The sequence below is a fragment of the Silurus meridionalis genome, chromosome 19 (assembly GCF_014805685.1).
Source record: "Silurus meridionalis isolate SWU-2019-XX chromosome 19, ASM1480568v1, whole genome shotgun sequence".
Classification (NCBI taxonomy): Eukaryota; Metazoa; Chordata; class Actinopteri; order Siluriformes; family Siluridae; genus Silurus; species Silurus meridionalis.
Window position 1 is genome coordinate 11,324,368 of NC_060902.1, and position 24,592 is coordinate 11,348,959.

Consider the following 24,592-nt stretch of genomic DNA (forward strand, 5'->3'; position numbering starts at 1 on the left):
TTGGTGCCACTGCAGAAGGGTGTGTTTATAAGTCTGGTTCTTGTCAAGGTTTCTTCCTCAAACCGTCTCATGGAGTTTCTCCCTGCCACATTCACCACTTGCTTGCTTATTAGCTTAGCTATAAATTTAGAAATTCATATTTTATAACTAATACACATCTCTGGAAAGTTGCTTTGGGACAATGTCCATTGTTAAAAGTGCTATACAAATAAAACTGAATTGAATTAAATATCCCGAGTGAAGGCTGGTTTTTGTGATCCAATCTAACAGACGAGCTCCTGTAGCTCAAATTGCTGAAGAGGAATTGCTGTTAATGCTCCATGGGTCAGGAATTATCTGGCAGCGAAAGGGGGACAATCACAAAATTAAGACAGGTGGTTATAATGTCATGCCTGATAGTTGTATATAGACATATTATATCTGATTATATCTATCATCTACATATACATCTACATGGTTATAGAGAGTGCACAGGAGAGTCACACACACCCTACTAAACTGATTATAACTAATAATGATGTGCCAAATAGCTGACATGTTTGTATAGTATTGATTCGATGGCTAAATTGTATGTGTTTAATAGTTTAAACATGAATGAGATTATTAATTTGATGAGTTTTGACTGATACATTTGACAGATGCAGCTCCTCATCTTCACATTTGCGAGTCGACTCCTTGCCATCACTGAAAATATATCAATGACAAAGAGTCGATTCATTCGCAAACGATGCACCAGGTTCACGAGCTTGTTCTAGTAACTTCTAGGTCGCGTGCGGCTTAGAACAAGACGGTTGTTTTACCTGCTGCGGGCTATCAGTAGCCTAGGCGGCTAACCAGTCTTATATCACCGCTATTAGCTGTTACTCTAGCAGATTATTGCACATGGTGACTGCTAACTAACACACTCTCTCTCACACACACACACACACACACACACACACTGTACCAGTGAACTGCTAGCATGCAGGGTAAGGTTATACACCACACTACATAATTCATTCAATTTATTATTATTATTATTATTATTATTATTATTATTATTATTATTATTATATACCATATAAAGACTATTAGCCAAGTTCACTAACGATATTATCTAGCTTTGAGCTAGAAATATATTTTGTAATTAGGTCTTTAGCAATTTTAGGGAGGCTAGTATAACTATAGAGTTATATAAATGAAAACCATTAACCAACCTACCGAACCAACAATTGGTTTTATTTATTTATTTATTTATTTATTTATTTATTTATGTTCAATACCTCAGAAATGTTTGTATAAAAATTATCCACAGATGATAAAGAGTGTACAGGGTGGAGCAGAACTGCATGATGTTTACTGGCAGTAAATCAGTAAAGCTTTAATGAGCCATCAAAGTCCTAATAGTGTAGTGTAGAGTTCAGTAGGGTGATGGTAGTAAAGCTGACCCTGAACAACTGCTTCTGGTGTGTGTGTATCTCCTGTATCTCCTTCTGCACAGAATATTATGTATAAACCAGTAGTATGTTATTAGAAAATACAGTGACTAGGTGTTCAAACCTCCCCCTCTAGCAGACTGTCATACATGAGGACAAATCCACCCCTATATTTTCCAACGACATTCAATTTTCCTGTTATAGAGCAACCTGAAATTTTGTCAATTCACTGTTTTTCCCCCATTAATTCCATGTTAATTCCCATATATTTTGAAAATGAAAATTCTGCAACCCAACATGGAACTGCAGCTATAATAATACCACCCACTGCACACTGCACTCATTAGCACTGGGATCCCTTGCTGTGTCTCCTTCTCTACCTCTCTCCTAATGGAAAGCTCAGACAGGGTCATGTGACTTCTCAGGATTTGCAGCGAACATGCTCCCTCACTCAACCCCTCCTTCCTTCCTTCCTTCCATTCGTGTGTGTGTGTGTGTGTGTGCCCCTCCCTCCTCTCATCTCTTTTCCAAGGGGAAGATGCGTGTTGTTGTACAGCATCCCAAAGCTTCACTCTCACCAGCACTGACTCTGTTGTAGCTGCCTAATAAATGGCTGTTGCTTTTTTTTAAGCTTAGCTTTCTACTTATTTCTTCACTGACCATCTTATACACGGTCTACACAAGACTCCCATCTCTTTTGCTGTACGAGGCTGATATATTGTGGACATATTGGACACTGGTAATCAGAGACGTCGAGGAGAGCTTGGAGCAGGTGGCTGGTGAGTATGTATTAATGGCTGTCAGTGGTGCTCATGTGATTTTGTGCTTGGGTATTAAACATGATAATTTATTGTGTGACACATGTATTTGGCTCTTTCCGGGGACCAAATGTACTCACGAGGATAGTACTGGACGATATTGACATTGTATGGACATTTGACCTGGAGTGGAAAGAGTGCAGGAAAAAAGATCCATAGGCATAGCATTATTTTGATAGAGCAACAGACATCAATGAAAACACCCTACAATGATATCAATACAAGATATGGTGTGTGTGTGTTTGTTTGTGTGTGGTGGGGGATAAGCTGCTCTGAAATGGTCATGCTGGATCCTCCATGTGGTCAACACACTGATCCTGTTTTTACATCCGTACGCTCATTCCCTCTCCATTCACAGAGACAGCTGTTTGATGGGTTCAGAGGAATAAATGATTATTATTGCACACAGTTGTTACCATGCGTAATACAAAATACATGTGTGAAACTATATCCTTTAGTAATGAAAAGGTTCAAAATAGAGTGGTGTTCATTTCGCTGCTCATTTCATCTGCCGTGGCAAAAAATATGTCCTCTGCTGAACCCCAGAGAGTCACCACCTGTCACCCTTTTCTTAATTTTTTTTTTGTCTGTTTCTTTTTTCTCTTTTCCTCTTTGTCGGTTATGTTTGTTTGTGTCGTGGATTTTGGGAGACTGCAGTGTTTTCTAACCCTGTCGTGTTCTATAGCATGCTAGTGTTGATGATGTAGACAGTCTGCACAGAGGAATGTGGTGTAATGCTTAGACTGGGATGAAAATTGTTTTACAAATTCAAGGCTGTATAAACCTCCTAACTGGAAACGATAAAAATACACCATGGTTTTTCTTAAGTGTGTATGGAAGCTTTAGACAATGAAAAGGATGCACACTGTCTCTTTAGCATTGTCTGTACTTCGCAATATCTTGTCTGTACTGTCTTCCCTGGCTATATTTTTTTTGTGGTGCATGGTCTGTAAGTGAGCTGTCGTCTTAATCCCTTATTGGGCACAATAGTGTGACTATCACTACATTAGACTATATTATATATATATATATATATATATATATATATATATATATATATATATATATATATATATATATATATATATATAAAGGCATTGTTTATCTTGGTGCGTGATAGGTGTTTGTAGCAGACTGGGAGTATTTTTTTGTAAATGATTGGATCCTTGATTGTCTAAACACCTTGCAACTCACACTTTCATACATGTCCTGTTCTTGCTGTTCTTGCATCCAGGCCTCCTTTATTGTTACAATAAAATCTGCTCAAAAGTAAATTAATATGCATACAAACTGCATGTACAGGAATGACTATTAAGTCTCCATGGCAATAGTACATTGTGAAAGACAAAAACAGAAGCAGAGCACATAATGTGTTACAGTGTAACACAACCCTGAACGTTATTAAGGTTCAGTAATTTAATATCTAGCTGGAAGGATCCCTCAGCAGAACCCAGGCAAAATATCCTGCACTATATTTTTACACCCAGCATATTTGCATTTTGTTCAACTCAATAAAACTCTCTGCTAAAGTGCTTTTCCCATTCGAGTCACATTGCACTCTTTGTTTTCCTTAGAAGATAACGTGTGATGTCAGATTAATTATTTGTATTATGTAAACCTTAAAATGCTTGAAGAAATAAGGGGAGGTTTGTTTGGTACCTTGAGCTAATGCTTGTAGATGAATTATAAAATCATTAGATCACTGGGAAGCTTAAGCATTAATGTCTCAGGTTTAAGTGGAAGTGTCTCAAGACAGTGAGATTAAAAACAACCAGCAGACATTAGAATCATTATGTTTAAAAAATATCTGTATACCAAAGTCAGTACGATTTTTTTCTTTTGTCTCTCAGGAACTTATGAATAACAAATTTGTCCTATGTGGCATAATATGTGTATTATTTCTGACTTTTATGATTTGTGATATATTATAAGTTTGTTTATTAAAGTCCTATAACCCATTGTGTAAAAAAAATAATAAGCAGAATTCTGCCTCTGGTTTTGGCTCTAGCGCTGCCAATTCAACCGTGACAGCATGCTGTGACTTTTCATCACAAGTGTAATTAAGAATGTATTAAACTTAGCACTTTACAAAATAAGCTCAACTCCAGTTACAGCTTGAGACATCTTTTAGCAGGCGATGGATGAAACTGGGCACAGAGACGTAGAGTTTAAAGGGTACACTGCGCACCTAAACCAAACAGACCCATCAAATTAACTTCGCAGTGGTGCCTAGGGACATGGTCTCTGATGGAAGGACAAAGGAAGAGAATGAAGGGGAACTGGGGAGTGTGTCAAGGGAGGAGGGGGGGCATGAAAAGAGGTAGTGATGAGGGGAGGGGATGGTTGAGGTCATATTACTTTTCCCTGATGTCCTTTGTTGCACCATGTCCCAGACTCCTGACAGTTGCTCTGGTTTTGTTATCTTTTCATTATTTATTTTTATTCATGTACAGCATGCCTGAATATGTATTTTCCTTAACAAACACTGAAACTAAAAATAACATCATGTGAAGGAAGGCAGGGTTGTTTGGAGTGCAGATGTGCCAAGTCTACCACAGATCAGCTCATATGGTGGTTTAACCCTTTGCCTCTACCGCTGCTCTCATTTGCTTGTGTTGCATCCATCCCACTAGGAGAGACCTGCTACCTGCTGGCTCACCTGGACTCCTCACTTTATATCATTTTTTTCTTCTGTTTCCATATCAATCACTAGGAGCCATAGAGCAGTTTGAGTGTATCCATGATTGGTGTTTACTTGCCAGCAACAGCAGTTTGGCATAAGATCCCTGGCATCACCCACTGTGGCTGGTAATTCAAGTGGGAAATGATTTCTGACAGGCTCATTAATATTTAAGGCAATCTGCAACCAAATCACACTTAACTGTATCCTGAGAGGTCCTGCTGGTTTTTATGGTGCAGACTAAAAGCTTGCTTGCTCAGCGAAGCAGGCTGAAGACAGCGAACCATTGATTATTCTCTTGCAGAAGAACAACTGTTTGACTGTGCCATTTGCTTATAACCACACAAAATCCGCACAGTGAAAAGTACATTGAGATGGAAGCACTGACACTAAAGACTCCATTGTTTAACAAAGTGGCACCAGAACGATCCGCCATAAATTATTTATTAAATATTTTTGTTTAGGATTCACAGCTAAATTTACACATTTATTATTTATGCTCTCAGTTGGCTAATCATAATACAGATACCAAAATAATGCAAAGTGATGAAAGTTCACATAGTTCAACAACTGTCCTTGTAGGATTTATGCCAGTATAAGGTAACAAATGTCAATTCAACATTTATTCTACATTATTTACAGAGAAGGACCTATCACACCTCTAATGTATTAACCAGTTTAGATGCTCTGCAATATCACTGGATATACCGTGTCCATATTAATTATTAATTTCAGGCCACTAGAATTGTAAGCACATGGACTTTGCCTTCATTAGCATGTGAATGGCCCTGTTTAGCTCAGTTCCACTCCCTATGGGCTGCCTGGCAAACCTGGGTGTGTGTATGAGATTTTGACTCATGGGCATCCATGTATCTCTCCCTGAGGACTAATTAGGAAGGTTTTTAATGTAGAATTCTTCCTCGTTGATGCTTCTGCACAGCTGTGTCTCTCTATACCCTTTTCTTTTGTTTCCTTATCAGGTTTCGGAAAATGGATTAAAAAATCTAAGCTGCCATGCCTTCTTTGCAAATTATTCATTGCTTAAAGTCATTGCCTAAACCATAACAGGGCATCTTTTTTATGCTAAGTCAGGAAGATACTACATTTCAAAAGAACATCTCTTAATACTTCAAAGACTACACTGTTACTGTGTCATCTAGAATGACTAGACTGCCCACTTCCTACTTTCCTCATAAAACAAAACCCCTAAGAGCTACTATGATCATGAACTAATCATAAGGAAGTCAATTCCACCCCACCCCATTTTCACACCAATTTGGTTCTTTCAGTTGTTTCTCCGCAATGCCAGAAGAACAGCCTGAAACACAATCTGACTCAAAAGCACACCCTGCTTTTTTCCACTTAACCAAAGACCTCCACCACAAATTTCAGTCTTTAAACGTAAACACAGGTCACCTCTTGTTCTCTTACTGTTGACTGTCTGCATATGTATTCTCTCATTTATTCCATAGAGACTTGTGCTTTACTATCTGGTTATGGAAGTCTCCCACTACGCCTACTCTTTTTCTTACCCTATGTTTTAGAGCATTTCATAGATGCAACTGATTGGCTGGGTTCCAGGTGTAGAGAAATGTGGAGAACACCAGGCAGTAAGGATTTCTTTCCTGGACAACCTGAGAAACTCAGATTATTTATATGCTCATTTGACTTCATCTATGGATTTATATCATTGGGCTGGCTGTTTTCTTCTTCTTTTTCTTTCTTTCTTCTTCTTCTTTTTTTCATCTTCATTTCTTATATTATTTATATACATGGTCATTTAAACCCAGAACTTGATGGGTTTTAAAGAAATTATTTGGATCAGTCATATAAACTCCCCTTTTCTATGGTTTCCCTAAGGTTATATATGGATGGCTTGGTTTATAAGCATCAAATTATTCACGGCTGCCGTTAATGTGCAGATTAGAATTTTTTCCCCTGAAGCTCTTCCTGTCTGTACTAGCTGCAGAAATGCCAGAAATCAAGACTCTGGCGTGCATCATGTGGCCAAGAAAAATACAAGATAATTTGAAAGCCTTTTGAATTACTATTTAGAGGTTTAATAGTGGATTTTGTTGTTGCTTTCAAATCAGTCTGATCCCTAGACTCATGATCAGTAGAGATTATGGTGAAATTGCATTGAAAAAGCAGACTATTTTAAGTTAGCAGAGCAATATAAAGTGCCTGGGAAAGAGCCGCATCAGCATGAGAACAAATGACTGACCCTGGCTATACTCCCTAGTGCCTCTGTAACCCCTTACCAGGACTAGGCAGGAGATGAGGAAAAAAGGGATTAAGGCATAAAAAAAAAAGCAACAACCTGACTGCTTATAGCTTTTCACATTGCAAACATACGCAAAAAGTATGACATAGAACAGGTTTATAAGACTGCACATGCATGTTATAGGCTGGTGTTACACCAAAATAAAGTACAGCCCTTCTTAGCAGTTAGTTTGCCTTTCCCCAGAATCATCTTCTTCTTTTGGCTTCTTCAATTAGGGGTCGCCACAGCCGATCACCCGTGTCCATACCCCCTGTCCTCTACATCTGCCTCTTATATACCTGCATGTCTTTCCTCACCACATCCATAAACCTCCTCCTTGGTCTTTCTCTTTTCCTCCTTTCTGGTGGCTCCATCCTCAGCATTCTTCTTCCTATGTACCCCATATACCTCCTCTGCAAAAGTCCAAACCATCTCAATCGCACCTCTTTCACCTTGTCTCCAAAATGTCCTACATGTGCTGTTCCTCTAATAAACTTATTTTTAATTCTGTCCATCCTCGTCACTCCCAACGAAAACCTTAACATCTTCAGCTCTGCTACCTCCAGCTCCACCTCCTGTCTTTTACTCAATGCCACTGTCTCTAATCAATACAACATTGCAGGTCTCACCACAGTCCTATAAACTTTCCCTTTCACTCTTGCAGATACCCTTCTATCACAAATCACTCCTGCCACTCTTCTCCACCCACTCCACCCTGCCTGCACTCTTTTCTTCATCTCTCTAACACACTCTCCATTACTTTGCACTGTTGACCCCATGTACCTGAACTCCTCCACCTTCTCCACCTCTTTTCCCTGCAACCACACCACTCTACTGCCCTCCCTCTCATTCACACACATGTACTCAGTCTTATCCCTACTGACTTTTATTCCCCTTCTTTCCAGTGCGTACCTCCACCTCTCCAGGCTCTTCTTCACCTGCTCATCTGCAAACATCATGGTCCACGGAGACTCCTGTCTGACCTCGTCCGTCAACCAGTCCATCACCACTGCAAACACAAACAGGCTCATAGCCGATCTTTGATGCTGTCTGTTGTTCCTACTGCACACTTTACTGCTGTCACACTGTCCTCATATATGTCCTGCACCACCCTCACATACTTCTCTGACACACCTGACTTTCTCATACAGTACCACAGCTCCTCTCTTGGCACTCTGTCGTACGCTTTCACTAAATCCACAAACACACAATGCAACTCCTTCTGACCTTCTCTATACTTCTCCATCAACATTATCAAAAACAAATAATGCGTCTGTGGTGGTCTTCCTCGGCATGAAACCATACTGTTGCTCACAGATTGTCACCTTTTCTCTCAGTTTGCTCTTCCACTACTCTTTCCCATAACTGTAGGTCTGCACATCTCCCTTATTCTTATTCTCCTGAACATCTTAATGCTTATACCAGTATGTCATCTGGTCGAACCGACTTTTCACTTTTCATCCTCTTAATCGCTGCTTTTACTTCCTCCTTGCTAATCCTATTTACTTCCTGCTTCACCATCTCCTCATTATCCAATTTTCTCTCTCTCATTTTCCTCATTCATCAGCTGCTCAAAATACTCCCTCCACCTTCTCAACACACTCTCCTCACTAGTCAACACATTTCCATCTCCATCCTTCATTGCTCTAACTTGCAGCACATCTTTCCCAGCTCGGTCCCTCTGCCTGGCCAATTGGTGCATTTCCCCAGAATGTGTTTGTATATATTTTTTTCAGTCATTCAGTTCTATTGGTGTTATGAAAATATTGGCTATGTGCTCAAGTACATATTTCTTTGAGTCATCAGACACTGCTGCTTTTTATAGTAAAATCTTTGGCACGTTGGTTATAGCTTGTTGCTTTGTCCAGTATTTGATCTATTCTGGGTGGAAGGGAGTGTTTTGTTTTACAAAGAGGAATACTGAATATAGATTTCCATTAATGCACATACTCCATTACGCATTTTAGAAATAATAATAATAATAATAATAATAATAATAATGATACTACTAATTGTAGTAGTAATAATAATAATAATAATAATAATGATACTACTAATCGTAGTAATAATAATAATAATAATAATAATAATAATAATAATAATATAAATGTAATAAACTTCACCCCTTAAATTGAAGGATGATTTAATAAGAGTTACAGCAAAAATCTACAGTTTTACATATTTATATATAACATAATACAGGATGATGTGTGCACATGCCTGAAGCCTAAATTTCTTCTGCTTCTCTGACACAGGAATGTTGCCTTTCTTGGAGTCCAGAAGCTAGGTCAAAGAGTATGCATGGCTGAGTGTGTTTACATCTTCCATTGAGAACTCTGCTGATGAAAACCTTGCACTTATTTAGCCATTTAGCAATGAAGTGACCTCATCGTTGATGCTCACTCACTCATTTAGCATTCACGTGCGGTATTATGCTGACTTTGGCGCGTTAATGCCAACAGCTAACTTTCATCTCCAAGTGAAACTGCATCTGTTTTCTCCGCTGATAATAGATTGTTCATTCTTCTTAGCCACAGGGTGTGTATGTCTGTGTGGGAAGTGTTTTTCTGACTGGATGTTGTGAGTCATCGCTGAAACAAGTCTCTTGGAGTTATTCATAACTGATTCACAGTGAGTAGCTCAGAATGAACAAAATTGTTTTCTTCATTTTTCCTTTTTTCTTTTTTTTCTTTTCCAATTTCCAAACATTTTCCAATTTTTTATTTTTCGTTTGGACTTAACATATACTCTACATATGCTTTATAATACATATTATAATACAAATAATCTACATATGCATTATAATTTGGCACGGCTGAGTTCTTGATTCTGATTGGTCAGAAAGTGTTGATTTAATTTTTCCATCATATAAACTCAGTAGCACAACTGCAACCCCCAGGTCTATGTTAATTTGTTTGTTTAATTCTGTAGGTTTTTACAACAATAACATGTACACAGGGATTTATGGTGAACTTCACATATCAAATCTCAGCTTAATAATTTAAGTGTATAATCATTGATATTCTGAAACGTTGAGCAAGGGGATATATTTTCTGCATTTACTTCTGCCAGATGAATTTCATGGAAAAAAAGCTGAAATTGTATGTAAGCGATTTTTTTTAATGTTTCACAACATTAATAGAACTTCAAATGAATAAAAATTAATTTTTTATTCATTCATTATTTTACTGATTGGCTGATTGCTTTAATAGAAGACATTAAACACTACTAGACATGTTGTTATAGGAAAATAATGTTTAGTGTGGTCTGTCTTGTTTCATTCATTACATACTAATCTGATCCATAGGCTGCTGCACCCATTTTGAATAGCTATAAAGCAGTTTCGAATCACAGAAAGTTCTCTGTAAGACCAGTTTTGTTTATGGAGTAAGCATTCAGAATCAGTGGTAGAAGGAGTAATAATAATGGCCACAAATGCATCCAGTTATACGGGTTTATTGGTAATGATGGTCTTTACTTATAAACCAACAGTAAGATGCTCATTATTACCCTTTTTATCATTACTATATACATTTACATATTTATCATTAGTATGTTTTTTTTATGGTTATTGTTTATTTATGTATTTATTTTTACTATTTATTGTTTGTTTTTGTATAGTTTTAATGAACTCTAATACCAGCTGTAGATTGGGATAACATTAATTACGGTTCATGATAAGGCATGGCACATGGCAAAATATTACATTTGCATATCACTAGCCATTTTGTTTTGATCATTTTCTGTAATTTTTTATACAGAGTGCATTATATATAAAATGCACTCTGTATAAAAAAATTCTGTATAAAAAAATGTAGTGTGTGTGTATGTATGCTTATATATGTGTGTGTGTGTATATATATATCTGCACTGTACTACTATCAAATGCACTGTGTAAAATGTGCAGGCATACAGTGCAGCCAGTTATGTTGAAGATACGACTTGATTTTCAATAATGTAGCAGAGTCTTTGCTGTTCATTCAGACAGTAGGAGTGGAGCTAAAGTGATGGATGGATGGATTATAGATGGGTGGGGGAGGTCTTTAGTGCTCAGACTCAGCAAAGACAGATAATGACTCTGTTTGGAGGCACCTGCCCTCCTTAGAGACCCTCCTCCACACAAAGACCCTTATAGTGGCTCAGTGCTTTTGTTGTGCTTTGGCTTCATGAAGCCATTGTTCAGGACACTTGGCATGTATTTATTTATTTATTTATTTATTGCGCTTTCTTTTTATTCTTGACTGTAATATTTAGAAGACTTTTGAGGAGATTGCTACTAATAATAAAATGAAATGACATTAGATTTGGAAGACATAAAGGTGACCAGTAGAGTATGTATTTATTATGCATTGGCTGTAAATAGATTAGAGATTAAGGATTTGTTTGGTTTGTGTTGACATTCAATAAAAGAATTGATGCATTTTTTAAACCCTGAAAAGAGCTTTTTGAGTGAAACTAAAAAGCACTTGATGTTTATTTCACGTTGCTGTAGATGTTATTGACATGTCACGTTTTAGATTTGCTCTGGGCTATCGATCAGTGATCGTGACCACAGCCCTTAAAAGATCTGTTTAATTAAAAAGATTGCAAGGTGTTCAGCACTTTAACTGGATTGAACATGAAGACATTCCTCACAGCAAACTCAGCTGTAAGTGATACAGATAGTGTGTGTGTTTGTGTGTGTGTGTGTGTGTGTGTGTGTGTGTGTGTGTGTGTGTGTGTGTGCGTGCTAGATTTGCTCCTCGGAGGTCAATTATGATGCATCCTTCAATGATGAGCAGTAGGGGTCTAATCATCACAGACAACACATGCTGACTAATCAGATTAAATGGATGCCCTATTTCTGGTAGCTCATTTCATCTTCAGTATACAAAGTATTTACATTTATATTCTTCTGATTAAAAAGTGTGATTAGCAAAACAGGATGTGGACAGTTGAGGCTGTGCTTGAAAAGCAAGATAAGCTTGTTTTCAGGGGATAACAAAAGAAGCTAATGAAGGTTGCATGGCTTACTGCCTGATGCTTTTTCAAGTATTTTAGGGCTTTCATAATGAAGGATCTGGCATGAAATGTGAGCGCTGAGGGTTTTATTTATGCAGTGTTTACTCCATTCATATAGAACCGTGTTTTCCCTGCATGTTTTGGTACGCTGCAACACACACAGCATCTGTCCTGAGACTGATCAAAACAGCAAAACAGTCTAAAAGTGTCTGGCTTCAAGTGAACTCCAGCATTACAGTGAGAAAGTATAAAATATCCATGCACTTAGTAAGATTTGTTAACATTCTTTTCCCTCACCGCAGTTTTTTATTTGTTTGTTTATGTACAGTGTCAAACAAAACTGAAAAGCAAATAAACCAAAAATATCACTTTTGCACTTGGGAAATAATAGTGAATCAACAACAGAGGACAGTGAAATCTTCGGCTGTCGTGGTAAAATTATTTGCTCCCACCTTCACAGCTTATGAGGGTCTTATATTATTTTATTATTACTGAAGGAGTCATGGAGAGAATTTATAACCTTCGCCCATTGGGTGGTAGAACACTGTTCATCTTTCATGAAGGAATTCTCTCTTGCTCTCGCTCTCGCTCTCTCTCTCTCTCTCTCTCTCTCTCTCTCGCTCTCTGTCACTGAGGACTTGTCCCCTCTGAGATACTGGCATATAAACATACTCAGATTGCAGCTTGGAATTGTCAATTCTTAGTTTTGTATGGTTTTAGTAGTTATTGTTTGATGTCTTTATTAGGAGATTTCTCTCTTTTGTTTTAGGTTGTTTTTTTGTCTGAGTAGGTATCAGCTTGATTGCAGTGGGTGTAAATGTTCAACCGTACCAAGATTTATTACTGCAGTGCCCTAAGAAGAAATGCACTTTGTTCAGTGCAACATATACAGTATATACACTGCATATACCAAGTGCACTACGTTTCTCCTTCTGCAACCCATTGCAGCCAACTTTATACTAGCTTATAAACAGTCACATCAATTCACTAAGATGGCATGGAATATTAGGTCTCTCCTTACTGTATGATTGTGCTGCCATGTCATCTGTCAGTCTCACTGACGCTAGTCACCATTATCAAGTGTCTGTAAGCTTATGCAGCATGTGGGAAAAGATGTTTTGTCACATGTTAGTCTCCACTTACCCTAGTTATTAGTTGTTGTATGATTGTAGATCATTATATGGATGTGTAATAGAATGTTGAATTTTACGATGCACAGTCACTTATTTTATTGTTACAGTGAAATTAAATCAACAGTGACCAATGATGCAAGGTCTAATGAGGTCATTAATGTAATGTTTAAAGTTATTCACTAGTCTCGTAGGATAAAAATGCATTTCCTGTACCTGCATTTAAAAATTATCTTTTTGGTATTCAATTTGATAAATGAAGGTCATTATATATAATTATATATAATTATATAATTATAAGTTAATTTCTATAGCGCTTTTCACAACAGACATTGTCTCAAAGCAGCTTTACAGAATTTAACAGTTAAGGTGAATTTTGTGTATTTATCCCTGATGAGCAGCCATGGCGACTGTGGCAAGGAAAAACTCCTTTAAATGTTATGAGGAAGAAACCTTGAGAGGAACCAGACTCAAAAGGGGAACCCATCCTCATTTGGGTGACATCAAGAGTGTGATTATAAATCTTTAAGCAATACAGAACACTGGCGAGTGAGAGCTCATTTCATGAGCACTGGAATGTGTGATGAGTAACGTCCTTCCAACAGTCTTATACAGTGATTTGAAATTATGGAACCAGGAGCTACTGAGCAACTCATAAAATAGCTCAACATTTGTGATTATCATAGGTCCAACACCAGTAAATTTCACTCTAAAGTCATATAGTGGTGAAACATCACATTCCTGAACCCCTGTATACATATGTAAGTGATCTACTGGTAGCTGTAGAGGAAGGTTTCCTATTAGGGTTTTGAGGGAACTGGTTTTATGTTGAGTTCAGTTTTGAGAACCAATTAAAAGTGTAGTAAAATGGCACCTCCCCTAGATGGCGTTTTAGGCAGCTGTGCATATTCTCCTATATCACTGAAGACTGACCCTCATTAGCTCTGCCCTACTTTTGATGCCATGCTTAGTCTTTGCAGATGAAGCAGTCTCTAACATTTCGACTCTGCCCAGCAACTTATAGCAGGTTAAAAAGCAGTACAACATAAGGATTAATGAAGTGGATTTGTAAAGCGGAAATATCCCATAAATTTATTGTGTACATGGGATATTGTCTGGGGAGTGAGGAAACAATTGCAGCAATCATTTGCCAAGCATTAGTCATCAAGAGATATTACCCTCTTATGTGGGTACTAATTTCCTCTCTAGGTTTACTCTTATGAGAAGTAAAATATCTACAACCTGCCTTCAAATAAAAATGAGCCATTAAGCCTCAGCAGCTGGTTTACTACACAAATCCTCTGTCCTTCCTTTCTTTTCTTTTTGAGCTACAGAAAGTTATTCTTCTGACTTGATTTTGATGGCCTTCACTTCTTCCTTTTAACAGGCGTTGACGTGTTGTCACTAGGAAACCTATTTATCTGCTCAGTTACCACGCGTTTAGCACAGAGCCTGTGTTTCTCTGTATTTCATCTCTCAGGCACTTAGTGATTCCTAAGTACTGTTGATTTACCACTGTCTTTCCCAGAGGCCATGAGAAAGGTTTCCTGAGCTCATGTCTTTAGAAACCATTATAGAAAATGGGTTGCTAGCAATAAATGAAGACGCTTTTATCATTGTGTCAGTTCCAGTGCAAAACTTTTGTTTATCTGGTGTCGGTCAACAGTCGACTTGCTCCAACTCCTTTTTTAAAAACTGGTGAGTTATAGGGCAGGGCAGGGCGTTCTTTTCTAGACTTACATATGAGCATTCTGTGTACTCAGATTTTTTTTTCTTCTTTTTTCCCCCACATCAGTGTATAATGCAATAAAGGTTCAGTAGTAAACTAAGCAAACCCTGCAAGATCTGTGGAACATGTTAAAAATGTTTTACTAATGTAACTTAACTAAAGTAAGGGACAAAGTAAAGGGAAAATATATTACACAGCAGGTAAATTAAAACTCGGTCTGGGATGATTGTGTTTGGATGGGTCCGATAATATTAATTATTAGATAGATAGATAGATAGATAGATAGATAGATAGATAGATAGATAGATAGATAGATAGATAGATAGATAGATAGATAGATAGATAGATAGATAGATAGATAGATAGATATATGAATGTAAAATGCAGGATGTACAATAAGGTATGTACAGATACACATAAATAACATAGTAGTGCAGATGTATGTAAGACACAATATGTGTATAGAATTATACACATATTAAAAATATGTATTCAATTTCAATATGTAATTTGTACATTGTATGTATAATCATACAGAAGTCAATATTGTAATTGACACTCTGCTCCATGGCCCACTGCAGATCCTGCATATGGAGATTTTCTGCACATGAACAGGAAAGAGGGTGGGCAGGCTGAAGGAGATATAAAAATAATCTTACTCCCCCACTTAACTGTTAGAAAGCTCATCTGCATATTGGCAGAAATAAGGCTGAATTTAGAAGAAGAGATTTTAGATTTAGGAGATTAGTGAGTTTGGAATCGATCCTGCTCTGAGGGTGCGAGTGTTTTCCAGCCAATCATAGGCAGCTGTGAGGTCATGCATTTGGAAGAGGGCAGAGACCCTGTGTATTACAATGCCATTTGAAACATGATCACGTGGTTGACTGGCTTCACGTTTTTAAGTAAGCGTGTCAGTTTTCACCTGACCCTGTTATTGGCTGTTATACGATATTGTAGAGGTGAGTGTGAATTGTCAGGTGACCAAATTGGCAGGATAAGAACAAGCTATATTATGCTCTTCATGCCAACGTTAACTTGTACAAATTAAAAAAAAAAAAAAAGCCTTTGATTTAATATCGGGATGTATGTAACTGATAAGCAGAGATGGTTCATGCTTTAATAACTTGTGTCTGAGTTCTGCACTGCTGAAGTGCTGTTCTGTCATGTGTCACATCGACTGTTTATTTCCTGCTACTGCACCACGCATCAAGCAGCTTTGCTCCCTTCAGATAAGAGCATGAAGTGAATAATAGTTGGCTGTAAATTTAAATAAGGTTTAGTTCCTAGAATCATTATTTGGTTGCTAGATAATTTCCATGTATTACAATCAGTGGAAACTGAAGCATTATATACTGTACACTTGTTCTTTATGGTCTGCATGCTGACATGTCAAGATAAATTATAAAATCTTTTTTTTAAACAGAATTTAGATTTTTTGAAATCTTGTTAGATCACGGTTTTGACCTAAGAAAATTCACCTGATAGAATCCTGTGTCTTTTCTTTAAACAGCATTTTTTTGTGATACTCTTAAAAGAGTGGGCTACGAACAGTGGCCTTGGCGTTCCACTGCGTTAGCGACTTGCAGAGCCAATCAAATACAGCCTCACTTTTGTGACAAAATCCTCTGTCTCTGCCAAGCAGGAATCCATTCACTTCAGGTTTTTCTTTAAGCGCTAGCAGCCGTGTGGGAGGCGAGTACTCCTCTACAGTCGAGTGCAGGTTAGCATCTCAATGTTGGCTTTAGAGCACCCACTTTACACAAGGTGAAAAATCCCTGCCTTCCCACACATACCGTTTTTCCGTTTGTCACAGAAAAAGTATACAAAAGGCTGTGCCATAACAGCAGTCTTTTTACAAAATACAGTTTTAGCTGTGCAAATGCCATGTTAAAGCACTGAAGAACAAATATTCTGACCATTTGCAGTTTCGGCTGTGACAGCATCACTAAGAATAAAAGCAGTGTGAAGCATTCAGCCATACCTCAGACGTGACTAACCTTTATCTGATTTATTTAAAGCACTTTTTTTTTGTGGTGTAGACCATCAACTTGAAATCAAGCATGTAAAAAAATATATATAATAAAATAAAATTAGCGATTGAAAATGAGGACCAGAGAAATTGCTGTCGCTAAATAAAGAATTATTATTATTTTTTTCATTTTAAGATTTTATGTTTACTGTATAACAGTCTATAAATATAGATTTAACAGTGTTCATGTTTTGGTACCTCCACATCTACCAAGTAACAGTTTTATATTTCATATGTATATACAGTGTCGTGTACCTTCCAGACAAACAGAATGTGAGTTTGTCTAATCAGCAGATTAAGTGGAATCCAGTGCTCAGGTTCAGTAGCCTCCCAGACATCCACCCGTTGCTTTACCTTAAATACCCCCTTCCCCCGAGTGACCCTGTTTGCACCAAGGCTATCACTGCGGTCCGGGGTTGTTATTTAAACAACCAGAAAGGAATCTGACTTCTTCTTAAGCTTAACGCAGCATATGGGACAGTTCAAATCCTTTAAGGCTGCCACTCGTTGCCATGTCAAGTCTCTGTTTGAGCCCTTAGGAATAATCACGTACATTTTGCACTTGTGTTGATTTTGTAGTAGCTACATAACTGTTATTACTCTTCATTTGCTTGCCAGACCACAGTTTTGGTATATTGAAATGCCAGGGGCCATGTTTGCTTTGAGACGCTGGAAACTGATTAGTTTTTGGGTGCTGTTTGTGTTCAAGCGTAGTACAGTGAGTTCTCATGTTTCTGGATAATAATCAGTGAACAGTTTAGCTGGTCAGTTTACTCGTCAAATAGTCTTTGTGGAGCGACATTAGATGATGGCATGACACTCTGTTTGCCTGTCTTTCTTTATTTCTCTGTCTGTTTATCTCTCTTTCTTTTTTATTGTTTCTGTATCTTTTTCCACCAGTTTCTTTCTCTCTCACTCTTTGGCTTTCTCTTTTCCCTAAGTATTATATTCTCATTTTATCTCGACTTATGTCTCCACAAATTTTGTCTGTGTCTTGATGACTCTCTCACTCCATCTTTTTCTCTCTGCCTAAAACAGATTATACTTTTTTCAGTTCTAAAGTTTATGCTGATCGAGACAGGTTTGTACTGGTTACTGCTAGTTTATGATGTTTATGCTGTAGGAGCTTATTTTTCATGCGTTTTTTTTTATTTTTATTGCAGCATATGTTGCTTTAAACTGTTTTCCCCTCACAAGTTATCTGCCAGCACTACTTTCTGTCTGTTCGTCTGTCTGTCTGTCACTCTCCTTTTCCCTGCGGCGTGTATCTCCGTAGCTGTAGCATTATATCAACACTGCAGACCCGAACGCCTGCTGGCTAAAGAAAGACGTCTTTGTGTTCATATTTGAGGGTCTGCTCCCCCAGAGTCAGGTAGCAGAGAGTGTGGAAGGGCAGAGTAAAAAGACAAATGAGCATATACCTTTTGCAAATACAGAAAAAGTTGCACTAGTTCTTTCACATCTGTGTTTTATAAGTGTTTTAACTTAGGCTGAAGCTGTTGATTATTTAAGTGATTAAGTATTCTACCGATTATTCGGATAAACAGCACCTTTTCTTTTTAAAGAGCAATATTAATTATACAAGAGGAAATAAGACGGGTCTCTTAAAATGAACAAGTCATTTGTTTCCTTTTTAGAAACACAAGAATATCTGTAAAAATGCAACCCATTTAGTGCATTTATTTGCCATATTAGATCAAAATGGTAATACAAATATATAAATAAAAATTACTGTGTATAGTTAAATGGAGTAAACGAAGGATCGAGGCAAATAATTCGATTTTCAAATTACTCAAGTTATTCAAGGATTTTTTTTAGCCCCAGGTTTAAACCCATAATGAATCTTTTCAAAGCTGGCCAGCTTAATGTATATTGTTATGATCATGTATTAACAGTATTAAACAAGTAGTAAATTCAATTGGAAAAAAAACCTGGTCTCATGAATTTGTATCAATTTGTATAAACGTGATACAAGAAATCAGCATGTGTGTTTTACACTTTTAGATGTTTTCCTGCAAGCCAAAGCCACAAGTTCTTTTTGGAGTAGATCTGCACATCTGTATGGTTGCATTGTGGATGTGTTTTGCTTCCTGCAGTGGCCCAAAGTTGGTACTAGGTGGCCTGACAACACTTAACCTTTGACTCATGAAAGCCTAGACATGTAAACAAACGCAGAAGCCTGGCCTCAGGTGGTTCAGGCTGTGGATGTGTGATAATAAACTAATAAAGTTCCTCAGAGCCTTTTCAGTATTTACCACTAATTACATGCATGCCTCCAGAAATAACTGTCCATTTTGATAAATCCTTTTTAATATTTGTGCATTGTACAGTACAGTATCTCACAAAAGTTAGTACATCCCTCACATTTCAGCAACCATTTTAGTATTTCTTCTCAAGGTAAAATACTATTGAAATTAAACTATTTTAATAAAGAAATTATAGAGAAGTCAATAGGCAGTTTGTATAGCAGTACATATTTACTGTTCTCTAAAATTATTATTGTCAAAATAGCTGTCAACACAATTGAGTACACACTAAGTAAACATGTCCAAACGGTGTTTAAAGTGTCAGTATTCAGTGTGAGCACCATTGTTATCTAACACTGCTTTAATCCTCCTGAGCATGGAATTCACCAGAGCTGCACAGGTTGTTGCTGGGATCCTCTTCCACTCCTTTATAATGACATCACGGAGTTGCTGGATGTTAGACACATGGCGCTTCTCCACCTTTCTCTTAAGGGATGCCCCACAGGTGCTCAATAGGGTTCAGGTCTGGTGACATACTAGGCCACTCCTTCAACTTCACCTTCACCCTCTCAATGTAGTTGTCATCTTGTGTGTTTGGGGGTCGTTATTATGTTGGAAAACTGCCGTTCGGCCCATTTTCTGAAGGGAGGGCGTCATGCTCTTCTTCAGAATGTCAGTACATGTTGGAATCCATGTTTTCCTCAATGAACTCATTGAGCACTCATGCAGCCCCAGAGCATGACGCTACCACCACCTTGTTTGACTGTGGGCAAGACACAGTTTTCTTGGTACTCCTCGCCAGGGTCCATCACCACACATGCTCGATATTATCTGAGCCAAAAAAGTTTATCTTAGTCTTATCAGACCACAGGACATAGTTCCAGTAATTCATGCTCTTGGACAGTTTGATCTGTGTATGATCTGAGCACTGACAAGTGGACCTTCTGCTTCTGCAACCTCTAAAGCAATGCTGCAGCACTCATGCACCCATCTTAAAAAAACCTCTGTATGACCCTGGCCACTGTACTCTTTGTGTAGAGTAACAATTCTAATTCTTAAATCCTCCAGAGTTCTTTGCAATGAGGTGCCATGTTGAACATCCAGTGGTCAGTATGAGAAAATTGTACACAAAGCACCACATTTTAACTGCTCTAATACAAGATACACAAATCTGTATGGTCCTGTCAAGCAGACAAAAACATGAACATGGGACATGTGGCTTGGTTACATGGTTACACAATGTACAGCTGTTATTGCTCAGGGTGTACTCACTTTTTTTTGCCAGCTATGTTGCCAATAATGGCTGTATGTTGAGTTATTTTCAGAGGACAGTAAATCTCTACTGCTAGACAAGCTGCACATTGACTACTCTAAAATATATTCAAGTGTCATTTCAATAGCATTGTTCCTTGAGAAGATACTAAAATGGTTGTGAGGGGTGTACTCTATTTTTGTGAGTGTTTGTTTTGATCTTAATATAAAGCCAAGCATTTTTTATCATCCATTAGCATCACATGACCAGGCTGATTTTGTAAACATATCAGTAATATTTTGACCTCTCACATTCATAGAAAACAACCTGGGTGTGTGTAGCATTTTGTTTTAACTTAACCCCTGTGTTTATCGCAAATTCATGTCATGGCATGCAAACAGAGAAAAAAAAAAAAGAAAATACTACAGAGTGAACTGTGGTGTAACTGTCACTTATTGTGCCATGACAAACAAACAACATTCCCATGGACTTAAGCAACACTTGTTTCCATCCACCTGTGTTCAGCTTTCTCTCTCTCTCTCTCTCTCTCTCTCTCTCTCTCTCTCTCTCTCTCCATTAGTCAGCATTGGTAGTTTTTGTATGCTTGTTTTGGATGAACTTGAGGTTGGAATAATAAAAAGCACCACAGCCCTGCTTGTAATTTCCTGTGCATTTTAAAAAAGGAAACTAATTTCACGGGCCATATTTTTACTCGTAGTCTTTGCGGCTACATGTTTCCCACTCATCAAATTTCCTAGTTTTGCTCTAAATCCAGACTGAAACAAATCTGACTGTCCCCAGTCTGGAGACTCGAAGGAGAAAAATAGCGGGAAAGAGAGAGGAAAAGGGGGGGGGATTGATTGTTTGAGGGCCATTGGTGGTTTCATGTTTCTCCTTCTCTGCTTTCGATTCTTCTGCTTGCTTACCCATTCTCTCTTTTTCTTCTCTCTCTCTCTCTCTCTCTCTCTCTCTCTCTCTCTCGCTCTCTCTCTCTCTCTCTCTCTCTCTCTCTCTCTCTCCCTTACCTCCACTCCCACCTCCTTTAGTCAAGCTACACCATATTCTCATGCAGGAAGAGAGGGAGACAGACAAGAAACTACATCGTGAGTGCACTGAAGGACTTTCTTAAAGGTAGGAGATCTTTCTTTGGCTTTTAGAAGGAAAGAAAGATAAAGGCCAAGTACATTTCGTTACTAACTAGTACTAGTTGCTTTTATTCATGGAACACTTTATTCTGTTTCTTCTCATGCACAGTGTTTGAATTTTGTGGGAGGTCTAGACAGAGATTTGTTTTCATTCCATCAGTAAAACTCCATAGTAAATTATCGATTCGCTTTGCAGTTTGCTTCACTGTCACAGCCTGAGCGTTTTTAGAATAATACAGTTTCACAATTCTGATATTTGCTCCAAATTTGCTTCTATTTTTGCCTGAAAATCACCTGGACCAGGTAGTCAGAGGCTTTAGGGACACACACTGACTGCATAACTCAGGTATGTCGGGGGCAGGAGCAGAACAAAAACGCTAAACCACAGACTGCCTTGGGGTGTCTCAAAGCCTGGATTGGCTTGAGCAAATGATATCACCTAAGAAGCATCTTGTAAAAACAGAAGGTGTCTCTTTAGCTCTAGAACTGAGAGAACTACGGTATCTGCTGTTATCTCTTATGTTGGGTCTGAACAGTTGAATCACACAGCTCATCACAGGTCTACTGCGTGATGCAGATGATTTATTTGAGTCATACAACCCCAAGCAGGGCAGCCAGGTGTACAGACTTGTAATGAAGATGCTCTGATGCTGAGAACAACCATTCATGGAGAGTTTGCCAAAATCAGCAGTGCTGTATCATTCCCCGCAGCCTGCTTTTAAACCTGTAATTAGCACAAAACAATGGGTTTTTTTTCTGCAATTATACACACTCATAATCTTATTTTTGTGGATCTCTAAATCATGATAAGGGGTGTCACATTTAGAGCTGCTTGTGTTTGTTATATTTAGTTTGCTCAAAATGATAGGATGCTAATTGGTAGTGGGCAGATGGTTATTAGCCATTGAAAGAGGAAGAAAGTAGGAGCGGTACAGCAAATGACAGACCTCTACTTCATTACTTCAAAAGAATATAAGCAGTGCTGTTGCTGGAACATGATGGTAAATGCCTGTGAGCTGTAATGTGCTATAGGCATGATGTCCATAGGCACCTTCTCGTGTTCTTCGTGAAAGAAACCTCCACAGTAATAATAAATGCAGCTCCAGAGAAGCTAATGGTCCTACTGCAGAGTGTATTTATTATATATTAGATGTGTTTTTATCATATAGTACGATCCAAACATCTAAGTGCACTACCAAGTGGACTGTTTTTATTAAGACTTGAGACACTGCTGTTTCTCTGTTAATAACCCCCCGGCTAGTTGCTCTTACTGCTTACCTTGGGGAAAGACCAGGATAAAATTCCCTGCAATCCAGCTGGTAATTTTGTTGTTATTACAGAAAGACAAATCATCGTATAGACATCATGTTTTGCCCACAGGGACATTAATAATTTCCTTTCTGGTGACTCATTTTGTCAATGAGATATTTGCACCAGGTTTCCAAGTGCACCTTTGAGGACTGGATTTAAGATTTCCAGGTTATGAGACTAACAATTCTGTCATTGCAGCCTCAGTAAATTCACATTTTTTTTTTTATTGGCCAGGAATTTTGTGGCACGAGAAAATTGTCAACCATTAAACACTTTCACGGTCCAACCAGGCTTCAGATTGTTAACTCTTACACATAATCCAAGGTAGCTATTTTTTTTTTTTTTATGCTGTGACCTGGCTGTTTATCACCATGTATTGAGCTATCACAGGCCTCTGGATAAAAGTGATGGGCATAAAGAAGCATTTGAGAAAATTACCCTCTAGAATCATATCACCTTTTTTGAGAGGTGGGAGGAAGCCAGAACACTTGGAGAAAATGGACAATGTGAAGAACATGCAAAGCTCCACACAAAATCAGGGACCCTGACACTATTATGCCATTTTCTAGATTCTACACTGTGTTATTATGTGAACATTATGTGGCTCATTCAGCATTAATAAGCATTAGTAAGATCAGTCACTGATATCAGATCATGAGGGCAACTTATTCTAAAGGTGCTCAGTGGGATAACATTTCAGGGCTATGTGTAGGCAGCTTGAGTGCATTCAAACCAACCCAACTATGTCTTCATAGACTTTTTCATCATTAGAGATGTTGGCAGGGTTGTGCAAAGATACATCAAAATATATTTAAAAATAAAATACCAAATACCTTAACTTTAAGTGTGTTAAAATAAACTACAAGTTACAGCAGCCACACCATGTATCAAAATAAACTACCGTATTTTAGTATTTTAAAAATCATTTTACAAGACATTTCATCGCAAATCAGTTGGCCTTTTGATGGATCCCCTCACCATTACACTGTAAACAATGTTTGATAGCAACAGCTTTTCTCTGGTCAATCTCAATCTTAATCACAAAAAAGTCATTCATAACAAAAAAAAAACTGATGCCACCTGCATTCATAGCAACTAGTTTCTAACGAATGAATCATTTGATTGTTAATCATAAGTACAATATATTGTGAGTCAGGCATTGTTCATGCAGTGGTATGCAAAATCATGATCCTACTAAACAGCTACTTCAATTAGGGTACAATATTCGGCAATCAAATATTTATTTATCAACCACTGGACACCTATTTGAAAGCTGCCAGCCAGCGCGTTTCTTACCTTGACCACCTTCTTCCATATAGTTTAATTTTCTGTTAAGATCTCAACAAGTCTGGGCAAATTACTGAGTCGGCACCAATCAGAGGTCGCATTTTTACTTCTTACAAAGTTTTTTTTAAGTATTTAAAAAATACAAAAGTATTTGAATAATAAAAAATGAAGCCATTTTCATCAACCCTATCAAACACAAATTGCAATATCCTATTTTATACTTGAAATACATGTACCATCCCGGGATGCTGGGATGTGATGCTGGAACATGTTTGGGCTTCCTGCA

At 37.9% G+C, this 24,592-nt stretch overlaps 1 protein-coding gene across 4 annotated transcripts in view; it reads left to right on the forward strand.

Annotated features, from left to right (window-relative positions):
* The first annotated feature begins 833 nt into the window (after window positions 1-833).
* The window catches only part of plekha6 (pleckstrin homology domain containing, family A member 6), an 87,112-nt gene continuing 63,353 nt past the window's right edge, over window positions 834-24,592 (forward strand). Inside the window, exons 1-2 of one of the 4 annotated variants that reach the window (XM_046874703.1) lie at window positions 1,962-2,194; window positions 21,610-21,694. The gene's annotated coding sequence lies outside the window, so the exon portion shown is untranslated. Of the gene's footprint in view, window positions 969-1,961; window positions 2,195-9,770; window positions 9,808-21,609; window positions 21,695-24,592 lie in introns of those variants that run through there. The other 3 variants (XM_046874708.1, XM_046874704.1, XM_046874711.1) reach the window with 3 other exon arrangements.